The 14,861-nt window shown below is 52.4% G+C and overlaps 2 protein-coding genes across 2 annotated transcripts in view; one reads left to right on the forward strand and one right to left on the reverse strand.

Annotated features, from left to right (window-relative positions):
• Positions 1–14,861, forward strand: part of LOC111922621 (uncharacterized) — an 813,543-nt gene that overhangs the window by 613,041 nt on the left and 185,641 nt on the right. The window lies entirely within an intron of this gene.
• The window catches only part of LOC111945726 (uncharacterized), a 555,958-nt gene that overhangs the window by 196,814 nt on the left and 344,283 nt on the right, over positions 1–14,861 (reverse strand). The window lies entirely within an intron of this gene.

Here is a 14,861-nt window from a genome sequence, read left to right on the forward strand (position 1 = left end):
CTAAAAGATGTCTCAGCAGAGTTTTCTGCAGAGATCCCCCTTTTGTTCCCTTCTCTGCAGCTGCAGCAGCAGTGTCTGTGTGCAGAGCTGGGGCAGATCAGTGCTGGCACAGCAGCTGTGCCCAGGAGCAGCAGCACTTGGTGTTGCCAGTGCTGCTCCCGTGCCACTGCCCCGCTGCCCTCCTGGCCCTGGTGTTGCTGCAGGGCCCGAGTGCTCTCGGGGCCGGGCACAGCCCTGGGGGTGGCAGTGCCGGGGCTGCAGCAGGGACAGGCCATGGGCACTGCTGGGGCAGCGCTGACGCCTCAGGGCAGGGCCTGGGGGCTCCAGGCTCCTTGCCCAGGCTCTCTCAAGAACACGGCCAGGCCAAAGCTCAGCACAGAAAACCCCCGTGAGCAGCCCCAGGCTGGCCGTGGGCAGGCTGGGGGCAAACAGCATGGCTGGGGCTCTGCAAGGTCCCTGGGGGAGATGGGAAGGAGCAGCAGAGCAGGGGCTGATCCATCCCCACTGCGCTGGACACCCCAGGGCAGCGTCCCAGAGCGTCCTCATGGAGCTGCCAACAACATCCCCCCTGTGCAGCCCTGGCCTCTCCCCCAGCTCAGAGAGGTGCCGCATCCTTGCAGGCACATGTCATGAATAAAATCTCTCAAGAAATCCACCCCGGATAAAATACTGTGTTTAGTTAGGTACAGTTAATGTTCTTATCCCATTTGTAAACCTTGTACCCCTTGTTTGCTCCGATGGTTATTAGTAATGTTAATTACTTACCAGTTTCTGAAGTGTTTTAAATGTTCTTATGAGACATTCCTGTACCCTTGCTCCTTACTTCCCTGATACCTTGTAACAGAGCTGCTGCCATGGGGGCTAAATCCAACTAACAAAAGCAAGCCATTAGAAAGGTATGTCACAGAAGGAGGCAACTCCCATGGTCCCTGTGCCACATTAGAACAAAGAAAGTCCCAGGAAGCTGTGTAACCGAGTAATATGCAAACTAAGGCATGCAGGACACCAAAACAATGAGCTAACAGAGGAATAAAAGGACAAGGAAACGTATTTGAGCAAGCTATGATGCAAGATCATCTCCCTGCATCACCTAAACCTGCTTAGAAACCATCTTCCTGCATCACCATGACCTAAAGAGGACTGGAAAGGACTGACAGCCCTAGACAGCAAACCAGGACAACAGGTCCCTGGCTACTCTCATGAGGATGGAAGCCCCAGCTCTGCAGTGTGTGCTGCAAAGCTGAATTGTGTCTCCTGTTTGGAGCTGACAGTGTGGGAATGGCCGTGATGCAAACAACCCCTTGGGCCCCTGCACCCCAAGAGCTGAATCCTAATAAAGGCATCAAACAGGAGTTTTGTCTCCTGGCCAATTTATTTCAATTACCATGTGCCACACAGGCCATGGCCGAGGGGGCCTGGACCCACCCGGAGCTCCTCCTGGAGCCCAGCGGACTCCAGCTCAGCGGGGGCCGGCAGCGGGGCACGGCTTAGGCTCGGCAAGGTGTGAGCAGCCGTGGTCCGGCCCAGCCTCAGCCGGGGTCCCACAGCCTCCCGTCCCCACCCGGTCACTGCCGGGGCCAGCCCGGCCCCGCCAGGCCGAGCCTGTGCGATTCAGCCCTTCTGGGACACAGGGCCAGAAAGACTTCAGCCCTGAAGCAGCAGGCTTTGAGTTCAAGCCTTGGGAAGCACTTGCCAAAGGCTTGATGGCAATTCATACGTTCATCAAGTCACCCCACTGAAAGTTATGTTTCTGGAATCTTCCCGTATCTCTCCCCCAGTTGGTTGCAATTTGTCGCAGTATTTTGCATCTTTCTAACCCCAGTCTGTGTCTGCACCCATGCCCTCAGACTGCGCCCTCACACCTCCCCTAGATATTGTTGTGTCTGCCCCTAGGCCTGGTCTTTGCACTTTGCTCCTGTGCTGTGCAGGCTTTATGGGCCTCATCCCTACTTGATTTTCCTATTCCAGTTGGTTTTGGGGACTCCAGCGAACCCGCTCCTTTAATTTCCTCCTCGGTTGCCCGGGTGTCAGGGGACCCTGAAGCTTTAAGGATTGTTGTGGCCACTGTCAGCACGACTGCAAGGGCCGCAGTGCAGCGGGGCCCGGCCCGACCGGCGGCCGGGTACCTCCTCAAAGGTGGAAGCAAGAGAGAGATTTCCCTGGCTTGCCTGTCTGCAAAATGTCAGTCTCACCGAGGTGGATCCAGCTTTTTAAATGCTTTAATAGGTAGTCAGTTCCCACAGCTAGCCAGCTCTTGGATTTTGCTTGGCACAGAGGCAGCTCTCGCTTAGCAGCTCCTCTCAGTAAAATCATTTCCATGGGGGGCTTCTTCCCTGCTCACCAAATAGCAATTCATGCAAAAGCAGCACAAACTGTTCTTCCTGTCCTCCTATCTTTGCCAGAGAGCTCCTTTCAAAGGGATAATAATTGGGAGCGAGGGGGTTTACATTTTCCATTGCAAAGGAGCCTCCTGCCTCCCTTAGCAGGCCCCTGTCTTTCAAACGAAGACACACACGGTCTCCTTTTGCACCTTCACTTGGCCCCAGCCACTCCTGATCATTTGAAGGAGCGGCTCAGAAGAAGGGGCTGCAATCCCCCAAGGCCTGGGCTGCTCCAGGCCGCTCCTGGTGCCTTGGGCTGTTGAAGGGGTGCCGGGGTGGCCTTTGTGACACAGGCACGGGGTGCCGGGGTGGCCTTTGTGACACAGGCACGGGGTGCCGGGGTGCCCTTTGTGACACAGGCACGGGGTGCTGGGGTGGCCTTTGTGACACAGGCACGGGGTGCCGGGGTGGCCTTTGTGACACAGGCACGGGGTGCTGGGGTGGCCTTTGTGACACAGGCATGGTGCGTCAGGGGCCATGGTGACACGGGACCTTGCGGTGCCCAAAGTCCATTGTGACATGGCAGAGCCCCGCCCCGGCTGGGGGGTATATAAAGGGCTTGTGGGGCCCGGGTCAGTCCCAGGACAGTGGCTGTGTCCAGGTACCTGTGTGCGCCAGAGGACTGCAGGCACGGAGGAGGAGAAGGCGAAGCCCAAGTCCCAGCCTCCCACGCCCTGGCCCGGCTCACAGAGAGCCCAGGCCTTGAGGGAGCAGCAGGAGGAGGCTGAGAGGGCGAGCAGAGGGAGGAGAGGAGCCGTGGAGTCCTGCGCTGAGGAAGAGCCAGAGCTCTGCCAAGGAGAAATGAACAAGTTCCAGCAAGGGACTCCAGGGGAAGCCTGCACTGAGCCACAGCTGTCCCCAGGAGGAGCCCAGAGCTGCCAGGAGCTCTCTGAGTGGGATGAAGGCCTTGAGCAAGAGCTGGTCCAAGTATGGGGGAGCTACTGGCATTTCTGGGACTGGGATGAGGGCAGGGAGCAAGAGCCCTCCCCAGCTGTCTCCAAGTGGGACGAGTGCAGGGAGCAGGAGCCGTGGCAGGCGGACAGCAATCACTGTCAGGAATTCTCAGATTGGGAAGGATCTCCTGAACAGCGGCTGTCCCCAGGAGAAGGCACGAGCCGCCAGGCACTCTTGGATTGGGAAGCTTGCCGCAAGCAAGAGCTGTGCCAGGATGGCCAGGAGGTGACTGGAGGCAAAGGAAAGAGAAAATCCTCCAGGTCCAGCTGGGATGATGACAGTGATGGAGAGCTGGCTCAGGACAGCAGGGAATACTGCGACATCCTGTGCAGCCAGCTCAAGGCCTGGCAGCGGGAGGACGATGACTGGGATGAGGTGAGCGTCCTGGAGCTGCACGAGGAAGGAGAAGAGGCCAGGCAGCAGAGACTGGCAGATTTAGCCCAAGAGGGAATCCTGCTGCCTGTCCCTCGAGAAGCTTGGGTGGAGTGCCAGGAGCCCGAGCTGTGCCCGCAAGAGCAACTCTGTGCCGGGCCTGGCCCTCTGGCAGCCCAAGCCACGGTGGAAGATGTCTCTTCTCCTGGGCAGCCGCTTCCCCACAGGAAAAACCGCTCGCTCTTGAGGCGGGCACTGTGGGGGCTGCGGGGGCTGCGGGGGCTGTTCTGCTGCCCCTGCCTGGCGGCACAGCCACAGGATCAGCGCCCGCTGCCAGCAGTGCCGGGCTGCAGATGGCGGCTGCCCCGCGGCCTGCCCGGTGCCCCGAGGGAGCCGCACGGGCTGCCCCGGCCTGCGCTGGCCCTGCAGGCTGAGTCGGCCCCGGCTGCTCTGCGGCACCCCCGGGGCAGCTCCCCGAGGGCACACGGCAGCCCAAAGCGGCACCCGAAGGAGGACCCTCGCTGCCGGGGCTCAGCGCCGCATCCCGGCCCATCGTCCGGCCGGGAAGGCACCTGGAAAGTCATCGGCTCCCAGCGGCAGCCTGGCACTGCCAGCGGCACCCCTGCACCGGGTCCCCGAGGGCCACAGCCACACGGCTCTTGGCCCTTTGCAGGGACACTGGCTCCAGCTCCTCCCTGCTGGACTCCAAGGCCATTTCCTCTCCTCCGGAAAGGACTCCATGCTGATCCTGGGGCACTTTGGCCATGAGGAATGGACACAGACAGGAGGTGTTGCTCCCAGGACACGACAGCGGCCTGCTGGACTGCAACACACACAATTCTAACAAAAGAAAAGAAAGTTGTGTTTAGGAAGTAGTAGTAGGAAAGAAAAAAACCCCAAACCCCGCCCCCCCCTCCCCCCCCACTAAAACCTGCATAAGACCGTCCAGAAACCAAAAAATGATAAAGAATATGAATGGGAATATTAGGAAGAAGAGGTAGAAGCTGAAGTAGATGAAGACGTAGTAGTACTTAAAACATGGAAAATTAAGAATAAGAATAAAATGTTGGAGTCTGGAATACAGAGTGTGTGCCCTTGTTTCTGATACTTAGTTATAAGATCCAGGTATAAGTTCCCCCAGGCAGGGCAGGTCCCTGGGTGCTGCCCCTGGCCCAGATATTTTTCAGATGGGAAAAACTATCAGAAGTAAGGTTTTAGAAGACAAAATGTCTTCCCTGCTGACAGCACCGTAAGGAATAGCTGCAGGGCAGAGTTTTAAAAACAGAGGTTCTCTTGACCTCTCTACAGCCTTGCATGGTGCTCAGCATGATAGATCAGGGGAAAAAATATTATAGTGGTGTGGTAGCAGCCTCAGGGAGACAAAGAGTTACATTGTCCCACCCCAAACCCCTTGAGAAGGGCGGCCCAGGAGTTCTGATTGGGTTTGATTCCCTGGGGGGTTCTCCCTTGGTGTGCTTCTACTGGTCCCTGACCCTGAACTCCACCCTCAAACGTGGGGACCCTTGAGAGTTCTGTCCCTCAAAAACCCCTGCTGTGCCTCTGTTCGGGGCTCTCTGTTCTGGACCTGACTTTGTTCCCATGCTGAATAAATGGTTTCATGAATGGGAGCCCGTCTCGGTTGGTGTTTGATGCTGGTCCCCAGAATCCTGCTGCTTCTCTGGACGAGATCCTGAGGTTGCTGACTGCAACATATGGTGAGTGATTGCGTGGCATCCCGTGAAGCAAGAGAACAGCAGGATCCGGCTCCATGGACACCTCGTAAGTCACCGGCTGATGGCCTGAGAGCCAGCGAGACCCCCACCTAAGAAATGAGGACTCGAGAGTACCTGGCAGGAAGGCTGGGTTGGGAGTGCCTTGGGCATGGGGAAGAAAAGGGCTTACGGAGGTGTGGGAGCCGAGACCAGACACTGGGACACCTTACATCACCCAACGAGACATATTATGGACGATATTAACATTATGGACGATTATATTAACATTATGGATGATTATGGACGGTATCAACATTATGGACGATTATATTAACATTATGGACGATTATGGACGGTATGGCTCTTCTGGTGGACTGTTTTTGTCTTCTGTGAAGTTCCTTTTTTTTTTTTTTTTTTTTGGTGTATACCTCCCTGTTCCTTCCCCTTTCCTCTATTCCTAAGGGCAGGACAAAGGGTGAAAAAAGCCAAGATGGCTCGGGGCTGCTGCCAACTCCCCATCACCCCGGTGTCTTTCTGCCATCCCATCCCCTGTTTTCCTGAAGGCAGACAAGGGACGGAGAACATCCAGAGTGATGCAGGTCTGCTGCCATCTGCCCCCTGTTCCGTGTCCTCCTTCACCCCCTGTCTTTCCATATTCCCCATTCCCTGTCTGGGAAAGTCCATCCCGGCCTCCCCCCCCATCCCAAGATGGCTCTGGCCACGCGGTCTGGGATCCCTTGTTTCCCGCCTTGCTCCTTCTTTTCCAGCCCCGAACCTTCCCTTCCCCCAGTAACTCCTGCTTCGCTCCCACCCCTTTGTTCGGTGCTCCATCCCTGGGGGCTCTGCCTTTTCCATCCTGGGCAACACCTCCTCCGGGGAGATCGAAACTGTAACCTGAGCTCCCAAAGCCCGGGTTTCAGCGAGATCATCTAAAGCAGCTACACCCATATGGGAACCAGAGCCGAAACTGGAGAACGAAGAACTCTGCCCCTCGTGAGAGGAGATCTAAGAGCTGCACCCTTCCTCAAAGAGAATCCTAAACTGCAAGAGACTGAACTAAAAAACCATTATGTTTGCATTAAGTACCATCACTGTTTAATTTGCCCGGCGTGGTCTGAGATTTAAATGTTTGTTTTCAATATTGTTTTTTCTGTTTGCTTAATGTGTTTTGTTATTGAGTTTTTGTTGTCCCACAAAGCAAAGCGGGTGCTCTGTGGAGGAGGTGAGATTTTAAGGTGTATGTTTGGAAACATTTTAAGCTCCTAATTAAAATAAAAAAAAAAAAATTAAAAAAAAATAAGAAAGGAGCAGATGTGGCAGCGGCCTCAGGGGAGACAAAGAGTTACACTGTTCCACCCCAAACCCCTTGAGAAGGGCAGCCCAGGTGTTCTGATTGGGTTTGATTCCCTCAGGGGTTCTCCCTTGCTGTGCTTCTACTGGTCCCTGACCCTGAACTCCACCCTCAAAGGTGGAAACCCTCGGGGGTTCTGTCCCTCAAAAACCCCTGCTGTGCCTCTGTTCAGGGCTCTCTGTTCTGGACCTGACTTTGTTCCCATGCTGAATAAATGGTTTCATGAACGGGAGCCCGTCTCAGTTGGTGTTTGATGCTGGTCCCCAGAATCCTGCTGCTTCCCTGGACGAGATCCTGGAGTTGCAGACTGCAACAGCAGGGTATTGGATGAAATACACAAATTGACACATTGGGGGACGCAGGGTCTATGTGACCACTCCTTGAGGGAGAACATCTGCATAGGGGTTTATGATATAGCAAAGGCCATCACTCAGGGCTGTGTAACGTGTCAAAGGGTAAACCAACGAGTGATGACAAAACCCGTACCAGGGGGGAGGGAACTAGCGGAGAGACCCTTCCAAAATGTGTAAATTGATTTCACAGAAATGCCTCTAGCACAGGGATACAAACACCTGCTAGTGATCGTAGATCACCTGACCCATTGGCCAGAGGCTTTTCCCACTTGGAATGAAAGAGCGAGAGTAGTAGTCAAAATACTTTTGGAACATATTGTCCCCAGGTATGGGTTAATCAATAACATAGACTCGGACCAAGGCCCCCATTTCACTGCCCGTGTTCTCCAGGAAACCACTGAAGCCCTGGGGATAAAGTGGAGGTTACACACCCCATGGCATCCCCAGAGCTCCGGTCAGGTAGAACGGATGAATAAGACCATAAAAACGACCTTAACCAAGCTGACTCTGGAGACTAAATTAGATTGGATAAAATGTCTCCCTTTGGCTTTATTACAGATAAGAACCCAACCTCGAGCAGATTTAGGGGTATCCCCTTATGAAATGTTATTTGGACTCCCCTTCCTAATTACTCCTTACAGCACTGCCCAGTATACTGAAGGGGAAGAAACCTCAAGGAGGTATTTGGAAACTGTTGTTAAAACTTTAGAAAACCTCAGGAAAAAAGGGTATCTCCCTCAAACTCCTCCCTTTGAGGTAGACACACACCATATCAACCCTGGGGATTGGGTATTGGTAAAATCTTGGGCTAACTCTCCTCTCACTCCAAAGTTTGAAGGACCCTACCAAGTTCAACTCACCACACATACAGCTGTGAGAACCCGGGAAAAAGGGTGGACACACGTGACTCGAGTTAAAGGACCAGTGGCACCACCAGATGGGGAAGTAAACTCCAAAAAAGATCCCTCTAACTGGACTGTTGTCCCCAACACCAAGGACTTGAAAATAACCTTAAGAAGGAAACCCAGAGACTGAAGTCCCCAATCAGGAACTGGAATTATATATGTTTTTAAGTGATCTCTTGGCTGCAACATTTGTGGTTAAGTGTTTCTTTAAAGTTTGTGAACTAATGTTAAAGTGTTTTCCAGTTCTGGTTAACTTGTAACTATTATTACTATTATTCTTATTAGTTGAAAAAGTAAAAGACCCCCCCCCGCCCCTGCCGAATAAGGCTCCAATTTCCTAGCCAAGACTATATCCCTCCCTGGGCAGCCTTTCCCAAGACCAATAACGACAACAGTAAAAAGGAGAAGGACAAAAAAAATAATAAAGCTGTAAGCCTTGGACCCAGACCCGCAAAAGAGTGTGAGGAAAACCCCAAGAGGCAAGACCAGGGGAGATCAAACATGGTTCCTGCTGGACTCTTGGGAGTCACGGACTGGAGGGAGCCTAAAAGGATCATCACAAGGCTCATGGTAGGTCTGGTGATAGCAATGCACCTCACCAATGCCATGGGGACAGACTCTTGCATGAAACGTTATTATCCCTTGTATGATGGGGAAAATCTAGGGTCCCTGGTAAGGGTCCACACAAATTTGAGTCCTTCTTGTTACAACAAATCACAATTAGAAGAATGCCAAGAAAGCGGAAAAACATATTGGATTACCAGAAATACGGCCACTTTTAGAGAACGTCTTTTGGGAGACTGTCCCATGAGGGATCCTTGGCTGTGCTTTGAAAAGAACGAACCAGTAAAAGGTGAACCTGATGTGGTAAAGGAGAAAAGAGTGGACATGAGGGTGGGAAATGAAGAATAGGAAAATTTGAGTGGGAAGAACTTGTTCATTGATTCAGCTGAAAAGATCAGCAAGGAATTAAATATAACTGATTGTTGGGTATGTGGGAGTACTAAAATGTCTGATATTTGGCTGGAAGGGAATTAGCTTGAAACCTCGAGAAATTTTAAGCATAAAATGAACTGGGGAAGGCCAAAGAACACCAGGGTAAAGGAGAAGAGAAAAATGGGAGTTAAAGGCTAAGGTAATTGGGGAAGACTGTATTCTACAAACTGGAAAAAGATATAGAACCCTGGTGGGGCGGATGGCATGCAAAAGATATAACAAAGAATCTAGGAACTAAATGGGTTCCCCAAGAGCCCAACTGATACTGGTCCTTAGAGAAAAGGGGAAAAGGGTGCATTCATCACAAAGGATATAACCTTTATGAATGTGCAGGAAAAGGGGTCAATCCATTCTGGGGAATTAGAAGCCTATCAAAGCATTGGGAGTACCCCTATGAAGACAGGGAGGGTTTTTGGGAAGCCCCAGATGATTTCTTTTGGATCTGCGGGGATGCAGCTTATACACATCTACCAGGAGACTGGTCAGGTAGCTGCACGATTGGGGTGATAAAGCCAGCTTTCTTCCTGCTCCCAAAAGAGATTGGCTCAGAGCTTGGAGTACCACTATATGACAACCTAAAGAGGCCCCTAAAAAGGAAGAAGAGGAGTGTAATAAGCACAGGAGGGACCCAGGATTGGAAAGGAACAGTCTGGACCCTGGAGGAAATAATAAGAACTTATGGGCCAGCGACCTGGGCCCAGGATGGGTCCTGGGGATATAGGACCCCAATATACATGTTAAACAGAATAATCAGGCTCCAAGCTGTAATTGAAATAACATGGAACAAAACAGCCCTGGCCCTTGATCATATAAGTGACCACCTCTCCCAGACCTGATGTACCTGGTGTACCAACTCCGACTGGCAGTAGATTACCTTCTCACTGATGAGGGGGGAATCTGTGGGAAGTTCAACACCTCTGAATGCTGCCTAGAAATAGATGATAAAAGTGAAGTAATCTGGAACATTTCTAAAGAGATCAGAAAAATCTCCTACGTAGGGAACCAAGAATGGACACCGATCTTGAATACTGATTGGTGAGATAGTTTCTGGTCCTTTAAGGGCTGGTGGAAAAAGGTGGCATTCATTGGTATAGCGGGACTAGCAGGACTGTTATTTCTTCCCTGCGTCATCCCGTGTTTGATCAGAATAATTACCTCAGCAATACAGTCTAGCAGCACAATCTACAACTCATTAGAAATAACCCAAGAGAAGGGAAAAACTAAGATCCTAATGTTAGGAAGTTCAGAGCTGAAAGAAGCAAAAAGGGTATATGACCAATACCAAAGACTAAAGAAGTTTCACTACCAGGAGCCTGAAATAACAAATTGACGCAGGCTGATGCCTGGTCAAATTAAAAGAGGGGGGATATTGTTATAAATAAAAATCCCAATGTTCAAATTATATGTTCCTGTTTCAATCCCAGTTTTGGTCCCTGGATAAGGGGTTTTGGTGTTGTAAGTCCCAAAAGGGTTCACTGTTAAGGAGTTCATATTTGTTTTATTTCTTTTTGGTGTTGCAAGCCCTAAAAGGGCCCACTGTCAAGAAGTTTGTACTTGTTTTATCCTTGCATTTGTACCCCCACCCCTTATTCTCTTCCAACCCGTTGGGCAATTTAGCCGCTGCTACCCAGGATAAACTTCCCCATTTCCCATAAAGACTTGCACACGGGTGCATATTAAAATCATATTACCACCTGGGAGCAAAGACAGCCCTGGACAACGAGCAACGCTCAGGGAACATCTGGAGGACCCCACTGTGGAGGCAGCGGGGACCTGTGGAGACTGGGTGCGCCAATCCCAGTCCAGCAAGCTGGTTGCCATGACCTGGGCAGGACTTGAGAGGGAAGACAACCCTAGACCTTTGAACCTAAGACAGAGTCTCTGGGTGATCCTGGCGAGGATAGAGGCTCTGGTCCTGCTGACAGTGGATGATGACAGGCCTGTGTGATCCTCGACATCGACCACGGGGAGCAGCGGCGGCACGCACCCCGAGCCCCCACCTCTAGGCCCAGTTCTCTCTAATAAAGGCTTGTTAATGGGAGCAGAAGGTCTCCTGGCCCTTTAATTCACCGCACCTGCAGTGCCGGGGTAGGAGGCACAGCGGGGAGGAGGGAGGGGTGGGGGGAAGCTGGTTTTAGGGCTATCAATTTACCTCTCATGATCCTTTCCTGAGTTTTCTGCCAGAAATCTCTCTCCTCCCCCACTCATCCACAGGGATTTGTGGCAGTTTTCCATTTTGGGGGGAAATACGAGCGATGCACTGAGGCACCTAATTAGAGGTGGGAGAAGTGAGGCTCCAGGGCTTCCCGCTGAGCCGGAGCCACCGAACACCCAGGGCAGGGAAAAGCGGGCCGGGAGCTGCGGAGAACTTTGTTTGTGTTGGGAGCTCAATGGCGGCTCGGGCCGGGCCCGTTCCAGGCCTGTTCCTCATCCCCGCCCTTCCCCTCACACAGCCCGGGGCGGGCCTTGAGAGCGCGGGGCGGGGCTGTGCCGTGTGCAGAGCCCGCCGCTGGCTGCGATTGGCTGCTGCTGCTGTCACTCGTGGCTCTGGCGCGCGCTGATTGGGCAGAGCGGGGACAAGCCCGGCCCCGCTGGCGCCCCCAGAGCGGCCGTGGGGCAGGAGAGCCGCCATTGCCGGAGCGTCTGTGCGGGCCCGGCAGCGGCGGCAGCGGCCGGAGCCCGGTGAGGCGGCGGCGGAGCTCGGAGGCGGCCCCAGCCATCGCAGGTGGGAGCCGCGCTCGGTTCTGCGGGGGCTCGGGGCTCGCTGCGGGCCCGGGAGGGGGCGGCGGGGGGCTCTGGCGGATGGCTTGTGCCGTGGCCGGCCCGTGTTGGCCCTGGCGTGAGGGCGCTGCGGGAGCGGCTGCCCGCGGTCTCCTTCCCGCTGGGGCCTCGGCAGGAGCCGGTGCCGGAGCAGCGCTGGCTCGTCCCGGTTCGTGTCGGTAGCCCGGAGGTGGCTGCGCTGTGCCCGGGGCTGGGCGGGCAAATTCCCGGCGCCAGAGGTTTGTGTGGCCAAAGGAGGCAGAGGAGCGGTGTGAGAGTGACTTTATTGCTGCCCAAAGGGAGAGGCCGTGGGGCATTTGCCGTGCGCTCTCTCCAGCTGCTGGAGGACGCGGCCTCGTTTTTGTCCTGATTTTCCCGGCCGCGTGTCCCTGTCCCTTTCCCCACTGGCGGAGGTGCTTGGAAGGTTCAGACTTCCCCATCTGCCTCCTGCATGTCCCGGTTAATATGTACCCACCACTTTTGTAGAACATCCGATATTGATGGCTCTGTTAAGTCTTTGTTCTTCTGGAAGTTCAGGAATTTAGCGGGACTTTGTCAGAGCAGCGGTCCTTGTCAATTGGTAACATTTTCTGAAACTGAGGCTTTCTCCCATTGCTTCCTTATGTGCAAGTCCGTGGCCCTGTTTGTAAGCAGATTCACTCATTGACTCTGTTTTTTCTTCCTGGGTGTTCTTTGATTTTGGGATTGCTCTCAGTGCCCTCATTCTCTGTCCTTTTGTAGCCGTTTGTGGCTCAGGAGGCCTGGCTGCCCCCTGCATCCCCTTGCTCAGCTGCTGAATGAGCTGCACTCAGCAAGGTGTGTGCATGGTGAAAAGGTGAGAGTTGCTGTAGCACATAAGAGGAGAAACTGCATTCCTTTAACCCATGGTCTGCCAGGCAAACATGGAGATGTGTTCCATTCCCATCTGTTCCATGTTTGGACCAGTACACTGCTTTCTTACTTCCTTGTTATCTGTTTCACCACTTTTCCTTTGTGATCTATTTGCCAACAACATCATTTAACTTTCCACAAGCTGCCTCCTTTTTCTGCTAAAAGATAATGTGACTCCATCCCATGGTGAAATGTTGTGTTCCTCATCTGAGCGGATTGGTTGGGAAGAAAGTCAGGAACTGGAGCTGTCTGGTTGGGTATTATTTTGAGGACATCCTGTAATGTAATTATGCCATGGAAATGATAAATGGGTTCTCTGGCTCCTGATATGAATTCATTAGGGTTCCCCGGGGCTGGCCCATGGTGTTGCAGGATTTGTTCTGGTGGCTGTTCATATTTTCCCCATTTTTGGGTGCTCCCTCAAGCCAGGGCAGCATCAATTTTTGGCTTTTCTCTAATTAAATCAGCACATACTTGGATTCCCAACTGATTTCCCTTGGGGTAGCAAAAAAACCCCAGTGCTCTAATTCACCCTATATAACATAGAAAGTGAGAGCACAAGTTGAGGTGGGGAGTGGGATGATTCTCCCCCATTTTTTTATAGTGAAATTTTCACAACATTGTCCATTTGCAGTTTTCCTCTGCAGCTTAACCAATTTCTGCTGCAGTCAGATATCCTCACTATTGGCTCTGCCTTTAGCTGTGCAAATTCCATCTGTGCCCCCAGGCAGAGCTTGGGGTGAGGGGCAGAGGAATTCAGCCCAATTCCTCCCCCAGGCAGGAACACCCTGGTACATTGTCCAGGCTTTGCCCCAGGGGTGTTAATTTGCATTTCTAAAGCTCCTGTCCTGGCTGCCTGGAATGAAGCTTCTCTTCCAGGGCAGCCATGGGATGACTCACATGGAGGGCTCCCTCCCCCATCTGCTGTTTCTTTGTTGTTTTTTTTAAACAATTTTCTATTAACTGTTTACCTTTTAAAGGGTATCCTTTCAAACTGTTCTACTTTTCAAAACGCAGCTTAAAGGTGAACATGGAAAAACTCATACCATAATGTTGCCATCCCTAAGAGCCACGCACAAACATAAAAACAAAAATTAGAAAGAAATCAAGTATTTTCTTTTTCTTCTCTTCTGACTAAAAACTGATTCTCACACCCCTGGCCCAAACAGAACTGACAACAGAAAAGTAGAATTATTAAGAAAAATTCTTCTAATGGTGTAATCCTTTCACTGAAACTGTGAAAAGTAAAAACTCTCCAAAATGTCATTAGAGAAATAAAGCATTACTTGATTCTGAACAGAATCATTTCAACCACACATAGTCTGCATGTGCAGAGAAAATCATTCCATGACATGTGAGTTTTACTAGATGTTTCCTAAGCTTTATACAGTCTGAACCCATAGAAATCCATTGGTTTAGTGTTCATTGTTTCCAAGTTGTGGAGCCCTTAGTGTTTGGTTTCCTGTTGCACCCGGATTTCTGTGTCTCTGATGTGAATTAGGTCTGCACTCCTGGATTTCCTGCTCAGCCTTTTCCAGACCAGGTGTCTCCAGCTGTGCCAGGGCAGTGTCTGGGGTAGATGTTGGTTGATGTTTGCTGCTGGGCCTTGATGTTTTGTTGATGGTCGTTGTCTTTGTGGGAATTTTTTGGGTTCTTCCCAGTCAATTGAGATGTTAAGCTCATCTCTGCTGAGTGGTGGAACATCCCTTTAAAAAATCCTTGGAAATTCCTTTCCCCAAGGCAAATGCAAACCAAGCCTGACTGGAGAAATCAGATAAAAAATAATTTTACACTCGGTATATTTTCCAATACTCTAATCCCAGGCAGCCCAGAGTGTGAGTGTAATTGAGAGCCAGAGTGGAATTCTCCCGGTGCCTTCCCCAGCAGCTGTGGCGAGGGCAGGCACAGAAAGCCCTGAAGCTCCAGCAGTGCCAGCCAGGATTGTCCCGCAGGGGCTGGAGATGCCAAAGGAGGGTGCCCAGGCCGAGGATTTCAGCAGAGGATCTGTGGGCAGGCCCAGGGGCTTCCCCCGCTGGGGAGCCCTGGCTGCTGCTGCCTTGCCTTCAGTGCAGGCTCAGGGGCGGCTCCCGTCCTCCTGCTGCAGCCGGGAAATCCAAATCTGCGGGGCTGCAGAGCCCTTGAGCCGAGGCTGAGGGGTCCCCCCGTGTTCAGCTGTGCTGGGGCTG

Source organism: Cyanistes caeruleus, unplaced genomic scaffold, assembly GCF_971803275.1.
Source record: "Cyanistes caeruleus unplaced genomic scaffold, bCyaCae1.hap1.1 HAP1_SUPER_30, whole genome shotgun sequence".
In the NCBI taxonomy this organism is placed as follows: domain Eukaryota; kingdom Metazoa; phylum Chordata; class Aves; order Passeriformes; family Paridae; genus Cyanistes; species Cyanistes caeruleus.